This window comes from Corvus moneduloides, chromosome Z (assembly GCF_009650955.1).
Source record: "Corvus moneduloides isolate bCorMon1 chromosome Z, bCorMon1.pri, whole genome shotgun sequence".
Classification (NCBI taxonomy): Eukaryota; Metazoa; Chordata; class Aves; order Passeriformes; family Corvidae; genus Corvus; species Corvus moneduloides.
Window position 1 is genome coordinate 44,019,457 of NC_045511.1, and position 23,917 is coordinate 44,043,373.

At 41.5% G+C, this 23,917-nt stretch overlaps 1 protein-coding gene across 4 annotated transcripts in view; it reads left to right on the forward strand.

Moving 5' to 3' along the window:
* Positions 1-20,723: 20,723 nt before the first annotated feature.
* The window catches only part of ELAVL2 (ELAV like RNA binding protein 2), a 93,479-nt gene continuing 90,285 nt past the window's right edge, over positions 20,724-23,917 (forward strand). Inside the window, exon 1 of one of the 4 annotated variants that reach the window (XM_032096311.1) lies at positions 20,724-20,796. The gene's annotated coding sequence lies outside the window, so the exon portion shown is untranslated. Of the gene's footprint in view, positions 20,797-22,962; positions 23,524-23,917 lie in introns of those variants that run through there. The other 3 variants (XM_032096306.1, XM_032096310.1, XM_032096308.1) reach the window with 3 other exon arrangements.

A 23,917-nucleotide genomic window follows, 5' to 3' on the forward strand; every position in this document is an offset into this window, starting at 1 on the left:
CCCCCGCGGCTGGGGCGGGGCGGGGCGGGGCGGTCGGGAGCCGCCTGCAGGCGACCTTGGCTCCGGCCCCCTGCCCTTCGCCGAACGATGCTGCCGGACGGGTGCCAGAAAACTGCACCCGTGCACGCCGAGACGGGGGTTTGCACGGCAGAGAACCCCACCTCCCTCCTGGGCAGCACTCACAAAAGAAGCCGGGCAGTGCAGTGTGAGGGCTGGTTTTTTATTTATTCATTCATTCATTTATTTATTTAATCTATCAAATTGATCTAATTTTCATAAGGGATGGGTGGTTAGAGCTGCTCGAGCCATCTAAAGAAATAGTAAGTTTCCTCGCTTCATGATTACCGTAGGTAACTTCGCTCATTGCGACATTTAGCAGTAGGAGAGAATTTACGTTGCCTGGTAAACAGTAATAGTTAACTTGCACCGACCTCATTCTGTGGATATCAGAATAATAGAAAATGGGAAGTAGCAGTAAGTATTACTTAACTTCACTATTACTTAAAGCAATACAGATAATTTTCAGCAGTTGTAAATCTAATCACTATTCTGATGACACTTTTAGGCTATTGACTGTTGAAAGGACCAGAATTTAACCTGTAGCCTACAGTCAGGTACAATAAAGAGGAAAAGAAAGGGGGAAAAAATGAAGTCTGCCCTGGCTGAGATGACTTCAAGCTATAAAATTCCTAGCTGTAGCTAGAGTCTGGATTGTCTTATCCTATGATCATTTTATATTTGTTAAACAAGGTTTTCCTTTTTTTTTTTTTTTTTAATGTTTTCTATCCCACGGCAGTAATGTTTACATTCATATTTTCCACAAATACAGCTAGATGAACATTCATGTATTGCAGGATTAGTTTCAGTGTCTTCTATTCAAAAATACTGTTATTCCTCTGAAAAAGTCAGTAATCTGTGAAATATATGAGTATATTCGATTTAATATTCATTAGGAACAGTAACTTCTGCACAGTTTTATCCTGCACTGCCTGCAGTTAACTGAACACTTCTAAAAGACTGCAGGTGGTAAACTGTACACATATTTCTGTAGCCAGAAACCTGTATTTCTTTTCTTCCTATCACAAAGGCTGTTTCTCCAAGGAAACTTGATCTCCCCCACATATATTAATATTTTCCTTTTATAGCAACAACGCAGAATTTAAGTGCTATAAGTATTTATAATTTTTATGTCTTCACTAATGTCTCACCTTTTATTTTCATCATATTTTAAGCACTAAGCAGTAGAAAAGTGGTGAGCATGGACAGGAAAAGATGTTGAATTTGCCAGGAAACTCAACTAACCAGAAGGGAACTCACTATTCTTGCACATACTCTCCATAAATGTCGTTAAGTTCATGGGTAGGGAGTAGATAGATTCACCTGTGCCCATGGTTAGTCTGGTTTTGTATCACCTCACACGGATGCGCTCAGACATGGCAGCAGCAGGCACCCTTTGGTGCCCTCTGCCCAGAGCCCACCCATTCTGCCGCTCTGTAGAGGCATAAGCAGAACCTTCATTTACTCTCACCTACATGTGGTTATGGAGATATTACAGGTTATCCATTAGTGACCCTGGATGTTAAAAGAAACATGAAAAAAAGGTCCCAAACCACCACCACCAAACAAAACAAACAAAAAATCATAACAAAAAATGCAAGAAATCTAAGAAAGCCGTAGATCAAATTTAACCAAAACTGCTGATAAAAGACTGGCAACCAAGAAAACTGGAAGACTTGTGGATGCAATATTTGACAGATTTGTCTTGCTTGACAGTGGCTAAGAATTTGTTTGTCTAAGTAGGTGATTGTAGAGGAAAAGCTTTATGTTCCTTGATTAGAAACACCTAAGGAAAAAAGTCTGCAAAAGTTTGCTTGTGCAAACACATTGCGTATGCTATTTCTGAAGAATATGTGGATGGGTGTTCAGATGAAAGTACCACTGAAAATTAGAGCAGTGACTGTGAGCAAAATGTACACTGAGACTTCCTCTGTGAAATGACAAGGGGTGGGGTAGGAAGCCCATGTACACACTTTAGAGCAAACAAGTAGGAAATGAGTTTAAATTCTTCTGATATCACACTTCCTAACTTCAAAGTCCATCCTTAGTGTGAAAAATGAGAGTTAAAATTGAAGGGCAACAGCAAAAATACCAGAACTACATCAAATAGGAAAGATTTTCTTGAAAATTTATGGTAAAGGTGATTTTCTGGAGCTTCCTGGTCACCCTCATCTGCTTTGTCACGACTTTCTAAATAGTTCTTTGGGATTATTTCCTTCCCAAACCACCTAAAATCTCTGAAAGTCCCTGTCAGTTGCTAGATGCCAAGTACCAAAACTGCACAGAAGACATTGGTATTTATTCTGTTAGAAGAAATAATTACAGCAACAGTTTCACATTTGAAACACTTAACAAAACAAGCTAGCAAGAACCTCCTGGTTTACTACCTTAATATAATTAGAAAATAAAAATAAGATCAGTTCAAATTCTCTTCTTTCTGCCAAAGTATTTGTATGACTTCATGAAGTCTTCATCTGTACTACTTTGAAAGTTTCTGTTTTGCAGATTATATATAATCAAATCATGAGTTCATATAGAACTACTTGCTAGTTCAATCACTAATTTTCAGTAATGACTCTCCTCCTCAGAAGAGAGTTTGAAATTTTGGGAATCAAAATTCTAAATGGTATTGCTTTGCCTATTTTTACATAAGAGATTGGAAGTAATGGAAAAATAAGATTGCAGTTATTGCAGGATTTCCATCTTCAAATAGTGCAGGCATCTATTAGTCAGAGGTGTGAAAATCATTTTAAGATTTAAGATCTTAGCTTCAGTCATGAAGTCAGTGCAGCACCATACATATTTTAAGCTTAGTTAATTGCGTGCTTAAGTCTACCACCTTCTAAGGTATCACATGCAGGGAAATATAAAAAATAAAAAAAATAAATCACATACCTTTGTTTAGGCGGTATCTGGGTCTTTTTGGACAAATATTACTGGAGCCAGTTAATTTTCCTAACCTAAATATTTGGTGATTCATGTAAGGAAAGCTGTTGACCCAAATCCTGAAAATAATTCTGCATGCCTGTAAAGAAAAAAAAACCAAAGCCACCCCAACTTTAGACATGCTCTTAGAGAAATGCATATATCTTTGATTCTCTCTAAAAGCACTGTAGGTATCATGAATGTGCTTCTGTTCTATATTTATTACAGGGTGTTGATGGATACACTTGCAGAGATACATGCCTCATATTTACTACCGAGACCTAAACATTTTTAGTTTTGCCTAGTCCTTGAAATTAAAACCTTTAAGCATCATGGAAGTGCAAAAAACATTGTAATATATACTTAAGAAAATCTGCTTTAAGTCACCAAGTCTTTTAAAGCCTCAATGCTTAAAACTCTTGCTTTTTTAGGTATTGGTGACATTACGATCAGTACTTCAAATTTCAAGCATTCAGAAACCTCTGGCAAGAGAAGAAAATGTACTGTGAAGGAAAATCTGTAATGAAATGAAACCATTTAGGTGGTGGAAAGTGGGGTTCATGAGAGCTCTGGTTTTTTTGGAAGTTCGCTTCACAATTTGTGTTACTTGCCCTGGGTGTTGTTTGGTGCCGTGGTGAGAAAAATGTTAGCCTAGTCTAGCTCAGCAGAAGTAGAGCTGCATGGATTAGAAATGGCAGGTATAACAATTAGGGTTAATGTGACCAGGGTGTTACTCTCCTGAGTAGTAGTAGTTTTTATGGCTAGACAAGTTGTTTCTGTGAAATGCAGAAGGTATTGGCCAGTCTGTTGGGAGTGTTGTGATGCTGTGCTTGTCTTGGGGCTATATAGAGAAGAATCCCTTCCCCTGTTCACCTGATGCTTGTGTTTAGTCTGAGAATTAAGGCTGACTTCTCTTCTAGAAATGAAATCCTCGCATTGAGCTACTGTATCTATGGCCAGAGAAGTGCAAAATTGCCATATTTCTGATATTGCTTATTTTTTAAAGTATGAGATCTAAATACTTAATGTCATTAGCAGTATCAAGAGGTATGGTCACATATGGCCTCAGCATAAGGACAGATCTACAAATATTACAATTTTAACACTTTTATTCCCCCAAGAGCACAATTTAATGTGTATAAAGTGTTTGCTGCTTCAGTGGCTACTTTTTCTACAATGTGTTGTAGCTGCTGAGGTCAACATGGTCTAAAGGAAAGCTGGTTATTCCCTCTAGGCATGATTTCACACTTTCTTGTTCCTGTAGCCCTACTGACCATTCAGACAATCTGCAGAAGTGATGATGTATAAACAGAGTGGCAGAAGTGGGCATTGAGACCCGGGGAGCACAGGATGTTATTTTTAGACAATATTTACCAGTGAATCAAGATTTTGGTTTTGAGCTGTATGAAGATCTTAATGCTTGTTAAGTTCACCTTGTCTTTCTAGTTATGAAGTGCTCATTAAAGCAGGCTGGGATACTATATCCAGATGATGTAAATTGTTTTAATATAAGTGTTGAAATATGACATTAAAATATTTTAATATTTTAATAAATATATTACAAATTTTGATTTCTTTAAAAGTGAGTGACCACTGGACTTCACATTAAACTGCATATGCTGTGATGAGTTTTTACATCCCATGGCACACTGTTTTTCAAAAGATGCAGCATATGAACCAGATGGCTTGGGAAGACTGTCAAAAAAACCTGCTGGGCCATTTCTGGTATTACCTTAAAGCAAAAGAGAGGATGAGTAAGTGTGCTGTAATTTTTGGCTTTAACACAGCGTTCAGGAAGCTGAGCTTCTGAAGGCATGCTTACTCAACCACAGTAACACATATAAAAACAGATACCTATTTGAGGGCAATAGAACAATAAAATTATTTGAAATTGTGGGGATGAAAGGAAGAATGGAAAATTGCAGTGGGAAAAGGGAGAAGGGCAGACATTTTTTTCGAGGTGCTTATTGCAGGACTGAGCAACGCAGAAAAACAAATTTAATCAGGACTTTCACAAGACACCTTTAAATGTTTTTGTGTACAATATAGTGGAAGCTAAGTCCTGCAACCTCGAATTTAATTTTTTTTTTTTTAATTACAATTTCAGAGGTCTCCTTGTGAAAATAACAGTTGTGCCTCCAAGACCTGCTTGGTTATGATTTCGAAATCTCTAAGCATATTGAATTTTCTAACCAAGGGCAAACAATGTATTTTGTACTAGAGGCATGAAAATCAGACCCTCCTGTATAAATCCGAGTCCACAAGACAGTGTCTTTTTAGGAGCTATTTCATGTACTGGTAATATTATAAATAGTAAGCAATCAAAATTCCTTATATTCTTGTCCACAATAAATTTTTAGAAGTAGTTGGGATTTGGGGTTTTTTTGGATTTTGATTTGGTTATGTTTTTTTTTTTTAATCTCATTCCTGCAGCTGCATACTGTTTTACTTAACCTTGACTGAGAAGAACTAGATCTAGCATTTCAAGTCAAAATTACTAAAAGTAATAAATATTCAGTAGTATTAGAAAAGCAATTCTGTCTTTGAGTTTACAGTTTACTGAAATTAAGATTTATTTCCAGAAGCTAATATTACTAGGTAACAGTTCAAAATGTGGACATTGTAGCATAAGGAGAATAATTTTCGTTACTGATTGCTGAATTTCTGTTAACTATAAAAATGACCATCTGAAATGATCATTGAAAGCTTCACAGAGTAATTTTTTGCAACTTATTTTTCTCATTGGTTGTTACTTTCTTTTAAGTATTATCATTACTCAGTTGTCTGATAAAGCTGAAATGTTTAAGTAGCTGTCTCAGCTATATTTTTATTTTTTGGCTCTGGAAAGTTATTGCACATGACTTTGCAATACAGTTATATCAGAGCTTTGGGAGATTAATACCACTAAAATGATGTTATAATGCTTAAGTTTATCTGTTATTTTGACAATCCACCTTTAGCCTATTTTTACTTAGTCTCTTTCTTGGCAATGGGTTTTCATTTTCATGTTTTAGGAAAATCCTATAAATGTTGTTATGTTACTACTTCAAAAAGGGAAAGAAAGGAAGAAACATGTGAAATACTCTTGTATTCATTTTGCTTGTGATTTTGAATAGCTTTCAAATTAGAATGATTTTCCCAGATTTTTATAGGCTTGCCCAATCCAGCTGTATATTTTATATGCTAATTTAAGTTCTATTTTTGTTCCCCTTGGGATTTTGAGTGATTGTAATTGTTGCTCTTCAAAAGCCAAACAGATGATGATTGCTGCTTCAGGAATATACCAAAAGAAACCAGCTTTCATTAAACCTGCTCATCCACTTCATAATTATCTCCATTTTTTCTCACTAAGAAGCAGAAAAATGGCAACTACAGTTCATTGAAGCCAGTTCAGTTATTTAAACATCACTTTACTGAGATAACACGAGGTGTTAAAGCAGAGAGGCTTTTCAAACACTAAGATGTAGCCCATACTCTAATAGGGCTGCCAACTGGAGGACCAGACCCTTCATGTCAGCTTGCAATATAGTGCTAGAGGCCACAGACAGCAGAAGTTGCTGTGATCTCTGCTGTGGCTGGGACAATTTCTGGAGGACAAAACATAGGTTTACAAGTGATTTTGCAAGGTATTTTCTGGTCTGTCTGCTCTGCAAGAAATGAGAAGTAAGAGTAAGCAGAAACATGGGAGAGGAAGAAAGGATGTTGGAACAGGCACTGACACAGACAGTAAAGAAGATAATAAATAGGCAAATGACACAAGCTTTGATCATAGGTTCCTTCTTCATGTTGGTCAGCCCTAGTGGCATTTGGAATGAGCTGGGCTAGACCAGAAGGTTTCTCTAGAATTTGTTTCAACAATAAATTTTAGTTTAATTCCAGTTTAAGAACATTCATGGAGAAGTTTTGCGGTGAAGATTAATGCTGCAGAGAAATGAGTCCCCATGAATTGCAGCTAGATGCTGCAATATCTGTCAGTTCATGAGCACTGGCATAAAGAGGGATGAAAAGACTCAGAGGTTTCTCAAGATCTAGAAATACGTAGAAAGTTCTTTAGTTCACATAATTGGTTAAAAACCTCACACATACATATTTTTGCAGGTATCTTTTGATGTTTTCCTTCTCTTACAAATGTAAGTAGTCTTGCGGGACTTTTTTCTACCTGCTCTCTGAAGTTTGATTCCTGCAGTTTACCGGAAGAAGTCTGACCATATGTGTTGCCATTTGTCCTCTGCTGCTTTCTTTATGCAGGCTATCAGGAGCACTGTCTCTATAAATCACAGTTTACCACTCAAGGGGGCCGATATAAAAACAGTTCCCTCATCAGTTTCTTCTTCAAAGACAGAGTGCAGCAGCTGTCTTAAAACATGGATCTTCCACCAAAGAAAGCAAGAATCTGGTCTCCCACAGGTCACATTAATGCAAAGGAGATGACCAGGAAAAAGGTAGGAATTCACAAAGGGATGAATTTGGATTTTTATTTCTTAAAATACCTATGTGAGAGCAGAGGTTAAACTCGGCCAACCATCAGAAAGTCCTTTCCATCAATTATGGAAGCAAAACTTCTGCCATGGCTTTCTAGCTTATCCAGAATATTACTGAGTTGTGGCTGTAGCAGTGTAAGCTGAGAGAAAAATTGCATGGCCTACAGACTTGAGGGGGGAAAAAAAAGGCCTTTCAAATAGAGCAGAGCTGAAACATCCACTGATTGCAGTTGTGTTGGTACAGCATGGGGAGTCACACAGTCCCTCTTTTAAACTCACAATGCCTTGTCAGCATCAGCAGCATAATCCACATCTCCTTGAGACCAAAAGGTGGAGGGTGCAATCCCAGAGCACAAGCAGCAGACTGCCAGGAACATGGCTTTCCGTTTCGATTCCCTAACAGCTATATTCAGTATGGCCAGTAGTTTTGGGACACTTTTGCCTCCAGCTAAAGCTTCCCATGTAATCTAGGAGCCGCAACAGCAAGGTCTGCTCTAGAATGATAACCATGCCCCTGTCACGTGCCGACCTGGATTGGGTTTTATAAACCATCATATTCAAACTATGGCTGAGCAATAGCAGAGCTGCATTTCCTTTTGAAAACTGCTTGCAAATGAAAACATTATTTGCTTCCTTCAAAGGTTTGATACTGCATCTACATTTGTCTGCATTTCCATCGTTTAGGGACAAGTTTTGTCCAAAGTGACCTGTGTTTTCCTCCGTTCCTCACGCTCTGTGGCAGGAAGACTCCAGAGGCTGCAGCAGTGCACTTCCTTACACAGCTGATCAGGAAAATGAAATGGTTTGCCAAAAGAGGAACAATGACACTGAGATCAGTGCTATCCATAAGGCAAATAAAGAATAGGTGACTGATCTTAAAAGCAGCTAATGTAAGAGTTTATCCAAGCTATCACCTATTTCTCATTCGTTATCAAGAAATGTTTCATCATGTCACCACTGCCTAAAAGTCAGAGCTCAGCCCAGAACAACAACACGGGTCAGGAAATCTTGAGCTGTGAATCCTGTCTCTATGTTTTAACTTTTTTTGCTTTGCTCTCCATCCTCTCTTGCTTAATATTAATTTATATTAAATCAAACTAAAAGTATATTTAGGACTTAGTTTTTCCATTGCTGGTAATTCAAATTTGTATTTGCAAAATGTCATGCACTTAGTGAGGAAAAGAGCAGGAGGCTGTAGATTGTAGAGAATGTTGTATTAGTTCTTTTTCTAATGGTTTATTAAACAAAACACTTCATGCAGATTCTAAATTTACTACCTTTGCTAAGGTAGCTTAATTGCATATCTACTTCCTGAACTATCCAAGATGTGTTTCTGCGCTAGTGAATTTGCAGTGTAACAGTGTGCATTCTGCCATATCACTCTCGGATCAAACACCAAACCCTTTGCAGACCTTTGCATTTTCCCAATGGCAAATGGTACTTCAGAGTCCTCTTTGCAAACTGGCCACACTACATTCTTCTAAGTAGCAAAGTGCTCTTAGACTCTGCAGGTGAAGAAGTATTCAGGCATCTTCTCTTAATACTTGCTTATGTTTCCTTCTTGTTACGTTATCATTCAGAGTAAGCATCTTGAGCCAAATTAACATGGAAGGTATTGAAAGTCTGTGCAAAATAAGCATTGAAAGAAAACTGTTTGAAAGTAGAATATTTCATAATTAATTCAAAAATACAATTTTGTATGTTAGGAGTACTTCGATAGAATGGAAAACAGCCGTAATTTGTATTTGGCTTTCTTTTGATCGGTTTTCAGGTTTTTGCTTTCTTAATGGTAGATACTTGATCTTATCCCCACACTGGTGTGATTTCCTTGTTCAATTTAGAACCAAAATTTACAGAATTACAAAACATTCTTACAGAACCAGTAAATGCTAATAAATTAGCTGTGATGTTATAAAGAAATTGTTGAAGATGATGCCTCAGTACTTAATGGCTATGAATATAAATTCACTGAATATGTTGAGAAGGAAGGTTTATTTTAAAATTATGGTATCTTTATTCGCAAGTCTTTTTTGCAGAGTTCTACGAATTGAAAAAAACCAAACCAACAGAAAATGAAAGTCTGCTATAAATAATAACAATGAAACCAAAGAAAGAAAGAAAGAAGAAAGGCTTAACTAAAAATTCTTGGCATAATAGGAGTTAAACAATGTAAGACTAGAAAGAATTCTTCTTTCCTCTGTAACCTAAAGGCAGCATAGTAAGAATAAAAGAGATGTTCCACGGTATATAATGTCAGAATAATTAATGAAAATATCCATTGCTACTCAAACAATTTAAAAACATCTTTATTACATTTTACATTAAGGCAGTTGGCTTATGATTACTAAAGCGCTTCCTAAAGCAACAATAATATTTATTTCTTATATGAAACTGCAAAATTAAGAAGGTGGTGCATTTGATGTACATTGCCACTCCATTTGAGAACAGCTCTTAACATACAGTACAAAAATTAAATCAGGCAAAGTGATACATGTATAAGATATACTTCTATTGTTAAGCAGTAAAAGTTCTTTGCTGTTAAATAGATGAGAATTGTTCTACACATTTGACTTCACATGCTATAAATATTTCCATTCATCTCAGTAAGATTACCATAACAAGGAGAGCAAACTATGTGTTGAAGTTTCCACAGCGTTACGGCTCTACATCACTACTCCTAAGTCGTACCCAAATGGAAATGAAAAAAGCCATTTTCCACAACGGCAGCAAAACTTAAAAGGTGAGAAAGAACACATTTTGTCCACTCATCTGGTCTGTAGAAACATTTTCTGGAGTTGTAACTTTGTTTCTAAAGAAAAATAAAAAAGCACAAAAATTCTGTAGTTAACTTTTCTTTCTGTCCAAAAGCATTTTGACTAATCAAGACAATACTGGGGTATGGCTGAATCAGCACTTTACAATCAGAGCTGGGAGAAGCAACATTTAAATGAAGACTAAACCCAGCTCTGTCATTTTAATAACCTTTTTTCTCTTTGTGTCAATCTTATCAAAAACGAGGAAAGACATAGTCTTGTGGATTGAAGAGAGATGTTAGAGGTGATGTCTCCAAACAGCAGATCCTGATCAATTATTCTTAATGTGCTGTGGAGATGCAAGAAGAGCATCCCTCCTGATGGAGTTCTAAGGGAAAATAAGTTCTAAGGGAGTTAAGTTCTAAGGGAAAATACTGGTTTTGGAGAGTGAAAAGGATCTGTTCTGAATTCATTTGGTACTTCCCCACCTCCTGTCCCAAGCTGAACTGGGGTAGTGGTTCTCTCTTTTTTAATTTTCTTTGTGTGTCCTTACATATCCAGAGTCTCTGTTTCTTCCTTTCTTGTGTATTAAAAAGGCAGTTTTTCCCAATTCAAATAACTGCAGCCTAAAATACTTTCTTCACCTCTCTTCTTTTCTTATTTTTTAATACCTCAGTTTTCTCTCAGTAGAGATGAAATTGCATGACCTCACACTACTGTTGCTTGTTTTCTACCCACACCTTCCAGGCACTGGGTGATGCAGCATTGCCACAACTTAGCACCAATTTATGGCAAACTAGGCAGTGATGCTGTAGAATAGGCTCTAATAAGAAACTTTTTTTTTTGCTGAAGTCTTTACTAGCCTTTTTGTCCCATGTTGCGGAAGTGGGCAGTACTTTAGTAAACCATCAAAGTATGCAATTAAATATTGGTTTTCTTAAGATATGTACACACTATGTATTTTAACATTTACTATATAGAAACTATGGAGATTCTACACAGGTACAAGCTGTAAATAGTTGATCCCTATATCTCAGTATTCCATGGAAAATGTAATTATTCCAAGCAGAAAAGACTGCAGAATGACTGACTGAACATCGCATTACACAGTATATTTGCATGGCCCACAATGCTAATTTGCGTAGTTACTGAAAAGAACTTATGTAGTTAAGTGGGCTTTTTGGACCTCAAACACCCAGTCAAACTAGAAAAAATACAAAAAAATATTACTCTATTTGAGCATGCTAAAGAAACAGGCAGGATCTCAATACATAAAAGAAAGACTGGGAGAACTAATAAGATCTATTTGCAGGCAAATGAATACCACATATCGACTGTCATAAAGTGAAAAGATGGCTGTATGTTTCACAATTAAGTTATTTTATTCTGGCTCTGAATGCTCATTGACAGTTACAGGGATGCTTTATAAGGATTAAGGAGGAACTGTAGCAAAAAATATTAAATAATTGGAGTGTAACTTGATATTTACCTTTTGTCATAATATAGCAGCTAGGAGCACTGATTATGTGGTAGGTAGAATAAATACATCTGGTATAAATCTTGTCAGTTTCAAGATTTGCCATGCAGGGGAAAAGAGGAAAAAGGCAGTGGATGGAAAGGCTAAGTAAGCCTTTTTACAGGATTTTTAATAATTGTGGCTTAATTGCATTATTGCATTTGTTGCTTACATCCTCTTTCATGCATATTAGAAATGTTGATCTCATATCTTTGGGAAGAGCAGTATGTTTCCAGAATCAAAAAGCAATATCCAGTCATCCTGTATTGCTAATTTTCCTTTTTCTCCCTGTCACCACATTAACAAAAGAAAACAAAAAAAACCAACAAAAAAAAGGAATGAAAAAAAAAAAAGCAAGAACAGAAAAAGGAAAACCAGAAAAAAATTAAGTTCCATGTGGTTAAAGGTAAGTTGAAGGAGGCAGGCAAGTCTTATGTTTGCAAAGCAAATTTGAGTAGCAAAAGAGATACTTTACAGCTTCTTCACCCATGACATGACTATTTTCAGTTTTATGTTAAATATCACATGATATAATCAGCTTTAAGTCTCACAATGTATCTTCCATTCCCTGTAAAGGATGAAGAAAATAACATGGACATGATTGGGAAAATATCGTGGAAATCACAGTATCATGAAAATACTGTTCAAAACCAGTTCCCATCATTAGGAACAATTTGTAAACTATGAAAATTTAATCCTGGTCCTTAATCCCACGTGTTTCAGTATTTTGCTATTTGAAGGTAAAAAAGCAGATTCTTCATTGTAGTTTCACATTCTACAGATTACAGGTGAGTCTTTAGCATGGTTGATCATGTCTGATAATGATGTCTAAAGTGTAGAAACTTTTGCATCTTGTGGAGGAGGAATTTGGTGGGCGTGTGCATTTGCGTGTCTGATGCAGGTTTTTTGTTGTCCACAGTTATCATTAGTAAGTTAATATTTCACCATCTTAAGTTCCCAAATGGGAATTATGAAAGGATGCATGATTTTTCAGAATTCAGATTGTCTGTAGCTAGCTTAATTCTGAATTTCCATGTCTCATGTGGACCAAATAGAAGCAAGCTGAAAATCAACAGCCAAATGCTGAAAGGCACTTTGAAGTTAGAGGTCTGGAAGATCAAAACCAAAACCAAACCAACAATCAGTCTTTGAATTCATCTGGAAAAAATGCTAGAATGCAAATAGCTTTGCTCATCAGACTTGTATTTGCTTGGTTTCAGTGCTTACTGACAAAAGCAGAGAACTTGTCTAGTACTTTGCAGGTTTTTTAGCCTATCAGGTACTATTTCTGTCTTGGTGTGGTTTTTTGGTTGTTGGGGGTTTTTTTTGGTTGGTTGGTTGGTTGGCTTTGTCTTGGTGTTTTATGCGATTTTTTTTCTCAGACATTCAACTGATTTTAAAAGACAGAAAGGGAAAAAAACATGTAGAACTGTAGTCATTTTGGTGGTGGGAAATTATATATGATTGATACAAAAATCTTAATCTCTGAGGGAAAATAAACTTTATATCTAACTTTGAAACTCAGCAACTTGCTTGAGTAATGTGATCCAGTACTTAACTACTCTTAAATAATGTTTTTTTCCAATTGCTGAACTAGATTTCATGTGTTGTGAATTAAGCCATGTTCTTTTTTTTTTTTTTATTTACACATGAATACTTGATAATAATCTGCCAGTAGTGATTGGCATCTAAAAGCGTGTGCCTGTATTTGTTGTTCAAGTTTCTGTTTCTAAACAGTTTCTCTCTTAAATTATATTCAAGTTTTCTAAAATATTCACTTTTAAACACCATTTTACGGGCTTTCTCCAGTTTTTCTTAAAATAAGGGAAGACTGGATGCAGTGTTCTATTTTCAGATCATCAGTGTCAAATAAGAAATGTATGCATGTATGTCTTTTTAAATCACACTCTTGTTTGTACACCTCAGAGTGAAATCTCTCTTTCTTGCCAAATACAATGACCAAATACAAAGAAGAACTTTCAGGAGAGTGAAAGTCCACAACATCATAAGAATCATTTCCTGTAATTTTATCACAAGCTTTGTTCCACTAAGTCATATGACAGTGCAGTATGTTACTATTAGTTTGAATAACCTTTTAGGTATTTGCAGCTACATGATCATTTATGATTTGGATTTGCTGATGACTCATCTCCAGCAGAATCAAAGTAGTACAGAGCTATGCATAGTACTTCTGATGCAAAAACTGAGTTGTATAAGCAGAAGAAACAAAAGCTCCAGCATTTAAAGACAAGAAAACTAGGTCAGCACCAGTGAAAGACCATTATGTCATCCACAAGTGAGTAATTTTGGCATAAAAAAGAATAAAAAGTAGTTATTTAGATACTTTTAAGCTTGATAGTTCAAAGAAAGATCTTGATGATGATGAAGCAAGTAAGATGAGGGAAGTGCTTTTTGGAAGTGAGATTTTTCATATCTAGTAATTGCAAGAAATAATTGGCAAATTCTAATTCTACGTGTTTTGAATATTAAGCCACTTTTTTATAAACAAATTGTAACGTAACATATAAAGGTAAAAGAAAAGTGTGAAGTACTATGTAAGGTTATGTGGCAAGCATGGAGTACACATGAAAAAAGAGGTAACTGCCTTTAACATAATGCTATGAAAAAAGCATTTTCACTATCCCATCTCAAGACTATGTAGACAGTTGTCCACTCCCCATATTTGAGCAGTCATAGCAGATGTGTGTTAAAAAAAAGATGAACTTTATTTGGAGAAGGAGGAAGATAAACTAGTTTCATACACCTTCTGAAATCCTGCCCTTATATGTTAGTGCAGAACTCAATGTATACCTCTACTGAATCATAATTTCCAGCTGGAGTCATATTATCTTAATTGAATAAAACAAAAAACTCAAGTTGATACTTCAAATTATGTGGAATGTATTTAAGTACTTGCTCTACAAAGTCAAAAAAATTCCGTCTCTTACCTATGTGGTCTGATTATCTGAAAATGATCTAATTACATACTATACAAACACTTTGGAATTTACAAGGACTTTTTCAGTAAAATAATGGTAGCAACAGGTACTATATTGCTTCGCTGTGCTGTCAGCAGGAAATATGCTGGCATACTAAAAAAGCTATCTTTGAGTAATACGTGCTTTCCACCTCAACAAATGAAAACAGACACAGGCTGAAGAAAAAAAATAAAATCCATCATGTAAGTCAATATTCCTGCAGCTTTAATACCATGAGAGGATATGCTCATTACAGTTACTTTATAACCATACATCTTTTTCTTGGAGAAACATATGGTTATGGTGGAAGTCCAGTCTAACTGAATTGACAGTATTTGGGATGATTCACTGGAGAACTTAAAAGGGACTTGTTATTTTTGGATAAAAAGCAGCATTAAAAATATTGATTGCATTCTTGCGTTTCATTGTCTCTTTTACACAAGGTTATTTCTCCTCACATCTACACAGTGTTTTGCTGGCAAGGGTATCAATCACTTCAGAGTGTGTTTACGTATTCCCCACAAGTTAGAAGGGGCAAGGGCAAATTGTTATAGTTGAGTGCTCTGGCTTCTGAATTTTATCAGAACGACCTGCCTACTTGTGAACTCTGAAATGCAGCTGAAAAACTTAAGTGTTTTTCTGATTCAGGGACAGCCACTTGGCAGCAATTCGTGTGTGCTAAAACTGCACAATAGACCTAAGTTGCTGAACAAGTTTGACCTTATCCACATCTGCCTTACGCTCTCTCACATCACACTCTGGTTTTGCTCTCTGCCACATCATTAGAAAAGCCCCGAGATCTCAGGGACAAGCAAAAAGGTGTATCTGGCAAAGTGCATTTGCCAAAGGTGCTTCCCTTCTCCCCTGATTCTGCCTTTCCTCTTGGCTCTGACAAAGCTTGCTGTCTTAAAATATGAAATAAATTACTCATCTTCTGGGTCCTTGTTACTTCTTTCTTGCTAGCTCCTGGTGTCAGGTATGTTTAAGTGACAGGCTAAGGCCAAATATATGTGGGTTAGATTATCACAGGATAGAACTAGTCTCGCCTCTCTGCCCTCCATTTAACAAGTCTGAGCAGTAAGTCTGTAGGTTTCTGTTCAGGTTCAAGTTTCTTTTGGCTTAAGTACCTTGTCTTCTGTTAAGAAATAGTTAATCTTGTCTTAATTTATTATTTGAAGAAGACGGAAAGATAGCCTTAGTGGCCAAAATTAGATAACTTAATGGCTTACAAGCCTATACAGTTACTCTGGCTCTTCAAGAAGCAATCGCAAGGAATTAAGTGCATGTGGCAAACCCTTCTTTAGAAAATAATGCTCTGTGACCTTAGGTTATATGCTCCAATTATATTCCTTTTAATTGCATTTTCTACAAAGCTTTCTTCAAAAAAACACAGATCAAAGGTAAGCTGAACTCAGTCTAAATACTAAATACTAAATACTAAATACTAAATACTAAAGTAAGTATTTCTGCTGGAAAAAGGTGGAGCTGTAGTATTTGAATCTGATGCCATTAATCAAACTAAAAACACAGTTTGAAACAGGATTTTTTTTCTCCTACGAAATATATTAATGCGTGTACCATGGCTCATACTTTTTCAGGTAAATAATTCCAAAGGTCATTACAGATCCTTTTCATAGCAGCAATCAATTTTTGTTTAGCTGTGCTCACAAACACATGCTTGTATTATCTGCAACAGAATTGAGCTTGTGTGCTTTAATGTGAGCTTGACTGTTGTTTATTAAAAATCACAGTGCAGTTCCTTCTCCTGCAGAGGAAATGGAGAATTGAAAATAAGCCACTGCAGTTTCAAAGTGAAAGTGTTTTGTCCTTTGTAAAGAGCTTGACAGCCAAATGGATGGTTTGTTCCAGGATTCAAAGATCTGTCACAACAGCAAAACAGACAAGGAACCTGTACCCCAGTTCAGGTACTGCTGGGACAGCGATTTGGAATGGGGATGTTAAGGCGTTTTTATTAAAGCAGCATCTAGTAAGAGAAACCTATTTCTCTTTCCTGAAAATATCCTAATGACAGTTTACTTCACTGGATTATCAGCAACATGCTGGCTGCTATGCCACCTGAATTTCAATTTCTTAATTTACAGCACAGATAGAATAGAGCTCTATCTCTGCTGCTCTCTATACTGGGCTGGTCTTATCAAGCGTGAAGTTTGGCGCATTGCAAAGCTATTCAAGTCATTATCTGTTGAGGACCTCTTGAGCCATCTCTATCTCTGCAGTGTGCTGATAAGACAGCTGTTTCTGTAGCTGCAGTGTCTCTCTGGGCCTCGGTCTTCTTTCCGTGCAAACTACAGCTTTGTTACTGTGCCCTGATGCTGTCACTTTCTCTGTTGTGCAATAATTTGATCCAAACACAAAAGAGGTTGATGGCAGCAACTGACTGGCAGGTGACACAGTCTTATATTACAATTAATGTGTGTTTCACACCACTGGAAATACAAATCCTCAATAAAAGTAGTTACTTCAGCTGTGATGCAGCAGCAATCTGTCTTTTCCTGGTTGCAGTAGGAAAAAAGCAAAGATATAATAGTTTATATAAATAGATGACTTCTTTCAGGTATTAAATTTTTCCAGATGAAGGTTCCACGGTCGTCTGTAGAAAATCTGAGCAGTTGTGGCTGTGGTTACCTTGTGTGGAGATATGTTTTTAGTCTCAATTGAAAAAAAAAGTGAAACACCCCCCTTTCCTTTCCCCACCCAAATGCTAACCTATTTTTGAAAATAGTTTTTATTAATATTCAGACATTGCTGTGTAATAGAATAGAAAATGATACAGTAGTCTCAGGTGAAGTGTTCATACTACTCTAGTTTTGTTCAATGTCTGTATCTTATGACAGAGAGAGGCTCAGAGAAGAAGTAAATAAAACAATCCCACACCCATACTGAAGGCCATGCAGGTATGTTTTGTCCCGGGAAGTGTGTGTCTCAAGACCTGTTCTGAAGCCCTCATACCTGTTACCGTTTGTTTGTGAAAGTAATGGGAACAAATGTAAGTTAGCACTGGGAAAAGAACACGTAGAGTCCCGGGGGTGCAGTAACACGCACGCACAACACACACACGCATCCCTATGACGGCATCCGAACGCCGCGAGTCAAGAACCTTCAAGACATTCCCCTTACCCGGGAGCGGCCCTTCCGCAGCCGCGGCGGGGCCGCGCCGCTGTCCGTGGTGCTGAGGCGGAGACCGCGCGGCTCGCTCCCGGGCCAGCCCCTCCCGTGGGCTGCAGGCGCTCTTCGCTTGCTTGATTTCTTAATTTTTTCCCTTTCACTACCAAAAAAAAAAAAAAAAAAAAAAAAAAAAAAAAATCCCCTCTGTGCTAATTTTCCTTCCAGCGCGTTGCAATTGCTGCTTTTGCTGCAATTGCTGCTTTTACAGGCATTCGCAGGTGATCACTCAGACCCGGCCAGAGGATGCAAGAGAGTTCAGCACGCCCGAACAACCAGTGCCCTTCCCTCCTGCTACAGCTTTCCATATCCAACGCTTATTTAATAACCCATACACGTTTTAGCTAAAGGCTATGTCCAGACAGCCAGCTACCGCTAATCACAAAGACTTATTTTCAGACTTACTACCTAAGCAAAGAACTTCACAGGAAAGCATCTTTTCCAGGGAGAACGGAGAATTTAGCTTTCCTTCTTCTGCCGTTGCTGGAATCAAGGGCCTCTGAATACACATCAGAGATGAGAAGGGCCGATGACAAGGCAATTTGCTAAAACAGCTATTTTCTACCTAATTTCACTTTAGCACTGTGTATTGACAAACATGATAGATGTGAGTACATTATTGGTAGAGATATTAAGCCTCGAAAGCAATGCATAAAGTTTGGATTTTGTCTCTAAAAGCTGGTCACTAATTATAGCTGGAAGATTGTTCCTTTTAGTTGGGGAGTGGTGGAGGGAAGATGGAATCAGGAGTCCTGAATATCAGACCTGGGAAGCTGCTGAGAGCAGAGTCCTTTAATTTCCTAAAAGTTCAGAAAGACATGCTTCTGGTTTCTAACAGCATACATTTTGGCATCCACTTTAAACAGAATTCCTTTACTTATAAAAACAGCTATGTACTTACACTGTTTTAAAATTGGGGGGGGGGGGGGGGAGAAGGGCCTGACATATTTGGGGATGTTGAGTGAATGCATCAAACTGCTTAACAAATCATCTAAATAACTTTTTTTGTTTTCTTCCTTTTTCCCTTTTCATACATTGATGATGTTCTTCTAAGGAACACTTTTTTGCTTAAACACATGAAGCAAGAAAGTAATGAGCAACTACATCTGGTAATTCTGAAGACAGCAACATAGTGCACAGTTTTTATAAATGCTTTCTACTTGGTAGAACAAATAATTTTTTTTTTTTCAGAGATATATAGATATATATTTATATGACTTGTTGATAAATGCTCCTATAGCATAAAGAACTTGAGCAGATTGATTTTGGTATCATTAGGAGACTTTCAGAAGCAGTTTTTCTCTATCAAAGGGTAAATTTTGCCATAATTAAACAAGTGTGAGCCTCAGACATAAGCTGAAAAACAGTGTAGACCTTTTTGAATACTTAGACTGCTAAGAGCACAATTTACACATGCATCCACAAACTGTGTGAATAGACATGACTTCATGTAGGACTTCTGTATAAACAGCTTTGAGAAAGTAGCCATCCCCCGCCCTCGTTCTTTACTCAGTCCTTAAAGCCAGTAGTTTGGTACTTGTTCCACCAGGGAGTTATTCACCTTTTCGGAATGCTGCTGATTTAAAACATTGATACATTGTTAATGACCAGATTGTGTGTTCTAGAAAAACATCAGATCCATTAAGCATAGAACTAATTATGTAAAATGTAAAATCAGTCCTTGTATAACTCTCAGTTGTTGTCACAGTGGTAGGATAGGGAGATCATACGTAGCAGATGATACACGATTCATTGTATTAATCATTTATAAACACGCAGGGACACTCTCATTGAAACACTATGTCTCTATTCGAAATCACATATCTCTATTTTTGTGCCTTGCTACTCGCAAATGCCAGAATATTCTAAATAAGCATTTGCTTTCTGCAGGGTGTAAGTGCTTTGCTATTGGAAATACATGACACACACTTGTGTGAGAAAAGACAGAAGAAAAGCCACATCTAGGAAGCACTTCTGATTCTGAAAAGAAGTGATCAAGTGCAGTGAAGGTCAAACAGTATACATAGTAAAAGGCGTGCTTCGGAATACCATGCAGAATTGTTTCTTCTGTACACCACTTTTTTTTTCCAAACATTTCTTTGCTCTGAAAGACAGGAATTGACTGCATCATGAATAAAACTTCGTTCCTTCCTTCCTTCCCTTCCTATCCCTCCATCTCAGAATGTTTGTTAGAAGTACCACTCATTAATATATCCACTTCCAGAAGGGCAAATAGCAAGAGCAGACCGTGCCCGGTAATAACAAACTTGGCACAGCTGCGGCCAGAACTGGGAGGAGCGGGGGTATAAAATAAAAAGGGAAAAAAAAAAAAAGTAGAAGAGGAAAACCAAAAACCCCAAACAAAACGGAACAGACGGTAATACAAAAAGAAAAAAAAAAGGCAGATTTCTCGGCAGCACTTCTGGCGAAGCAATGGTGGCACAGTGAGGCGGCCGCCCCGGGCGTGCCGTGATGCACCGCCCCGCTCCCACGTGGCTGGCCGAGCAGGCAGCAGCGGCCGCGCCCCCGCGCAGCTGCCCGCGCCACCGGAGCACCGCCCGCCCGCCCGGCACCTCGCGGGACGCGCTGGGAGCGGCGCTCAGCGGCCGCAATGCCGTGCCGGGGCCGTGCCGGGGCCGTGCCGGGGCCGTGCCGGGGCCGTGCCGCCGCCGCCCGCCCCCAGGCCCGCCCGCGCGCGCGGAGGCGGCCCCGCACGGCGCAACGCACGCTGAAGCGCGCCGCCATGGACCCTGCCGGAGTGGCGGCCCGCGCGGCCAATGGGCGGCCGCCGCCTCGCCGGGGGCGGGGCGAGTGGGCGGTGGCCGGGCCAATGTGGGCGCGCGGCGCCGCCAGCAGCGTGCGTTGCGCCGGGGTGCGGGGACGCTGCCGCGCGTGGCGCCGGGGTAGGCGTGGGGCGGCTGCTGCGCAGGGGGGGGCGGGCGCGGACGGACGGACGCGGGACGGGACGCGGCCGCCCCTGGACGGACACACGCCCCCCGCCGCGCCCCCGCGGCCGCGCCGCCGGGCGCGGCACGCAGACGCACGCACCCCGGCGCGGCGGCGGGCAGGAGCCGGGCGGCGGGGCTGCTATAAATCTTCGGAGCGGTCCGCCTCCCTGTGAGGCACGGCGCGGCACCGCACCGCACGGCGTCCTTCCCCCTCCCCACCCCCCCGCACACACCGCGATGCTGCAGTTGGCTCGGGTGGCGAGCCGCTAGGAAGTGACCAGCAGGGAGGAAGGGAGAGGGAGAGAGAGAGCGTCTTTAAAATCGCCCTTCCATCCCTCTTTTCTTTGTTCCTTCATTTCTCCCTCCCCTCTTTTTGTTCCACTGGGTTGTGAAAGGAGGATCGTCCTGTCACTCTTTCCCTTTTGAGTTCTCCCGTTTTCATTTTTTAATTTTCCATTTTTTTTTATTTTTCATTTTTCCCCCATAGTGTCGGACTGGTGGGGGTGGGGGAGGGAAAGGAATTTTTTGGTTTTGTTTTGGTTTGTTTTTTATTTGTTTCCTTTTAGAACTGTCAGCAATTTAGCTCTTGTCTGTTGTCTTGATCGATCTATCCGTCTGCCTCTTATTCCTTTTCGGGAGAGCTGCACCGTTACTTTTTTTTTTTTTTTTTTTTTTTTTTTTTTTTTTTTTTTTTTTTTTTTTTGGTAAGCCGAGGAGAGGAAGGTAAGTTATGGCTTGATTCTTTCCATTATTGTACGCGTGCGATAGGGTCCACGCGACCCATTCCAGAGGTGCATGCCTTGTATAATTACGCTGATCACCTGTGTTTGCTCCGTATTGACACGGTTCGTGCCGACGGCATTAAGTGAGGCAGTTCGTGGGTATGGCAGCGTGCCCGCGGAGCTGAGTTGCTGAAAGTGTTTGCAGCGTGGGGAGGGCAGCCGCTGAAACTGAGGGACCGCACCGCGCCCACGCAGGACGGCGTGCGCATTCTTACCTGGGCTGGCCCGGCTGCAAAGTTCCCAGCGCGACCGCGCCCGTCCAGCTCCGGATACGTCTCCTTGCGGGTAGTATCCGAGGGGGCGGACACGCACCACGCGGGTGAAGGGAGACTAGGTATCACTTTGAAGAGATAAAACCGCATTTCCAGATTAGCCGGGATTAGGCTCTCCGCGCCTAACTGCATTAGCCGCACGGCGTTTTGTGGCTTCCTGCGGGGCTGGGAGGCGGCTGCGTGCCACGGCGCACAAAGACGCGGTCGGCCGTATTGTCAGCGGGTGCGGAGGGCGGGCAGCGCGGTGAGGAGAGCCGCTGAGCTTTCCCGGAGAGAAGTCTATTACCGTAGAGCGGGGCGGGGGGGGGGGGAGGGGGGCGGACCCATGTCTTTTCGTGGGGATTAATAACCCGCCGCGGGAGGGGACGCATCCCTTTGTTCGGGGCGTCGGGGCACTGCGCGGCAGTGCATGGGCAGCGTGGGCGGGGCGGCCCCGATCTCTGTCCGTGGTCCTACCAGGGTGGCGGGGGACGCGGACAGCAGTCACCGGTGTACGCGGGCAAAGTTTGCGTCCGGCAGCTGCGGCAGGGATCCCGGCGGAGCTCCGGGCAAAGGGACGGACGGGGCGTCCCGTCCTGGGGCGCGTCTCCCGTCCTCTCGCCCTCCGTCCCCGCGGCGGTGGGAGGGTCTGGGCAGTAGGAGGAGGCGGCGATGGTAAACGCTGGTGCTGCAGCGTGTGCTACCGGCGAAGACCGGCCGCGAGCACTGCCATTGTTGTTTAATTTATGCTGCTGCTAGCACGTTACACCGTACCCACTATTTCGCGTACGAAAATAACTAATGTGCGATCTATATGAGCGAGGCAAATGAATAGTTGAACCTCAAGTCGTTTCCAAGGACCGGCGGTGAGACGGTGTATTTTGACTAGTCATTGGAGCGCTGAGAGGGTGGGGGACACACTAAACCATGCGCTCCCGAGGGGACGGGACCCCCTCCCCCCAGTGACACCGCTTTGGGCACTCTATGGAGCGCTACCCGCGCGCAACGAGGCGCCCGAAGGAGCGCAGTATCGGAGTGCAGCAGCCGAACATTGCGGGGAGTGAAGAGGGGTCCCCTCGCTGTCGGATGCCGCTGGGAAACGGGACGGCGCTGTCGGAGCGGCTAATGCGCGTCGCAGATCGCGGAGCGCTCGCTTCCGCTGCGCCCCTTCGGGCGGGCGGCTTTGGGGCTCGTCCGCCCCGCCGAGCTGTTTCCGGAGAGGAGGCAGCGTGGAGCCTCCGGGGCTTGATATTTTACAGGGCAAGACGCCCAGTCGCGGAGCCTTAGGGCGACGAGCAAACACTGTGGGTGCCCTTCCTCTGACCCCACCGGGGACGGGGAAGGCAAACTCCCGCCCCATCCTGCTCAGCAGACCCCGCTGCGTCGCTCTCCCTGCCGGCCGAAGGTGCTCGGCGGTAGTCGCGGAGTGGGGCGCGCCCGGCCTTGGCTCCGCCAAGTGCCCGCATTGCCCCGGGGGCGCGGCCCCGCGGGCGCGGGGCTTCTTGAGTGGCCGCTGGCAGCGTCACTCAGGCGGTGGCTACGGGGGCGGGCTGTGGGGGCCTTTATCTGCCCGTCACCGACCTACTTCCTTCTGTTGGCGGCTGGGCGACTGCAGGACGGTGGGGTGGCGGGAGCACCAAAGCCATAAGGTGAGGTGGCTGCGGGGCGCTGCGCCGCTCCTTCGGGCAGCGGACACCTTTCCCGCACCCGCTCCCAGCGTCGGGTGCCATCAGCGATAACCACGCTCGCGAAGCTCGCCGCTCCTGTAGGACAGCGAGCAGATGGACCGCGGGTCTTAGGCTGCTGAAAGAATGGCGGGTCCAGAGGCTGAGAACGGAGCCAGGGCTTATTGGGAGCCATGTGGTCTTGGCAGAGGCGCGCCGGGACGCCGGATTCGCCCCGGAGCAGGAGTGGAGGAGAACTGGACCCGAAGCGGGAGTGTAGCCCGCGCGGGGAGCACGGTGGGAAGGAGGGGCGGCTTGGGCGAGGGGCAGGCTGGGCTAGGGGCCGCCGGCGTATGGCCACGGAACCCCCCGAGATAGG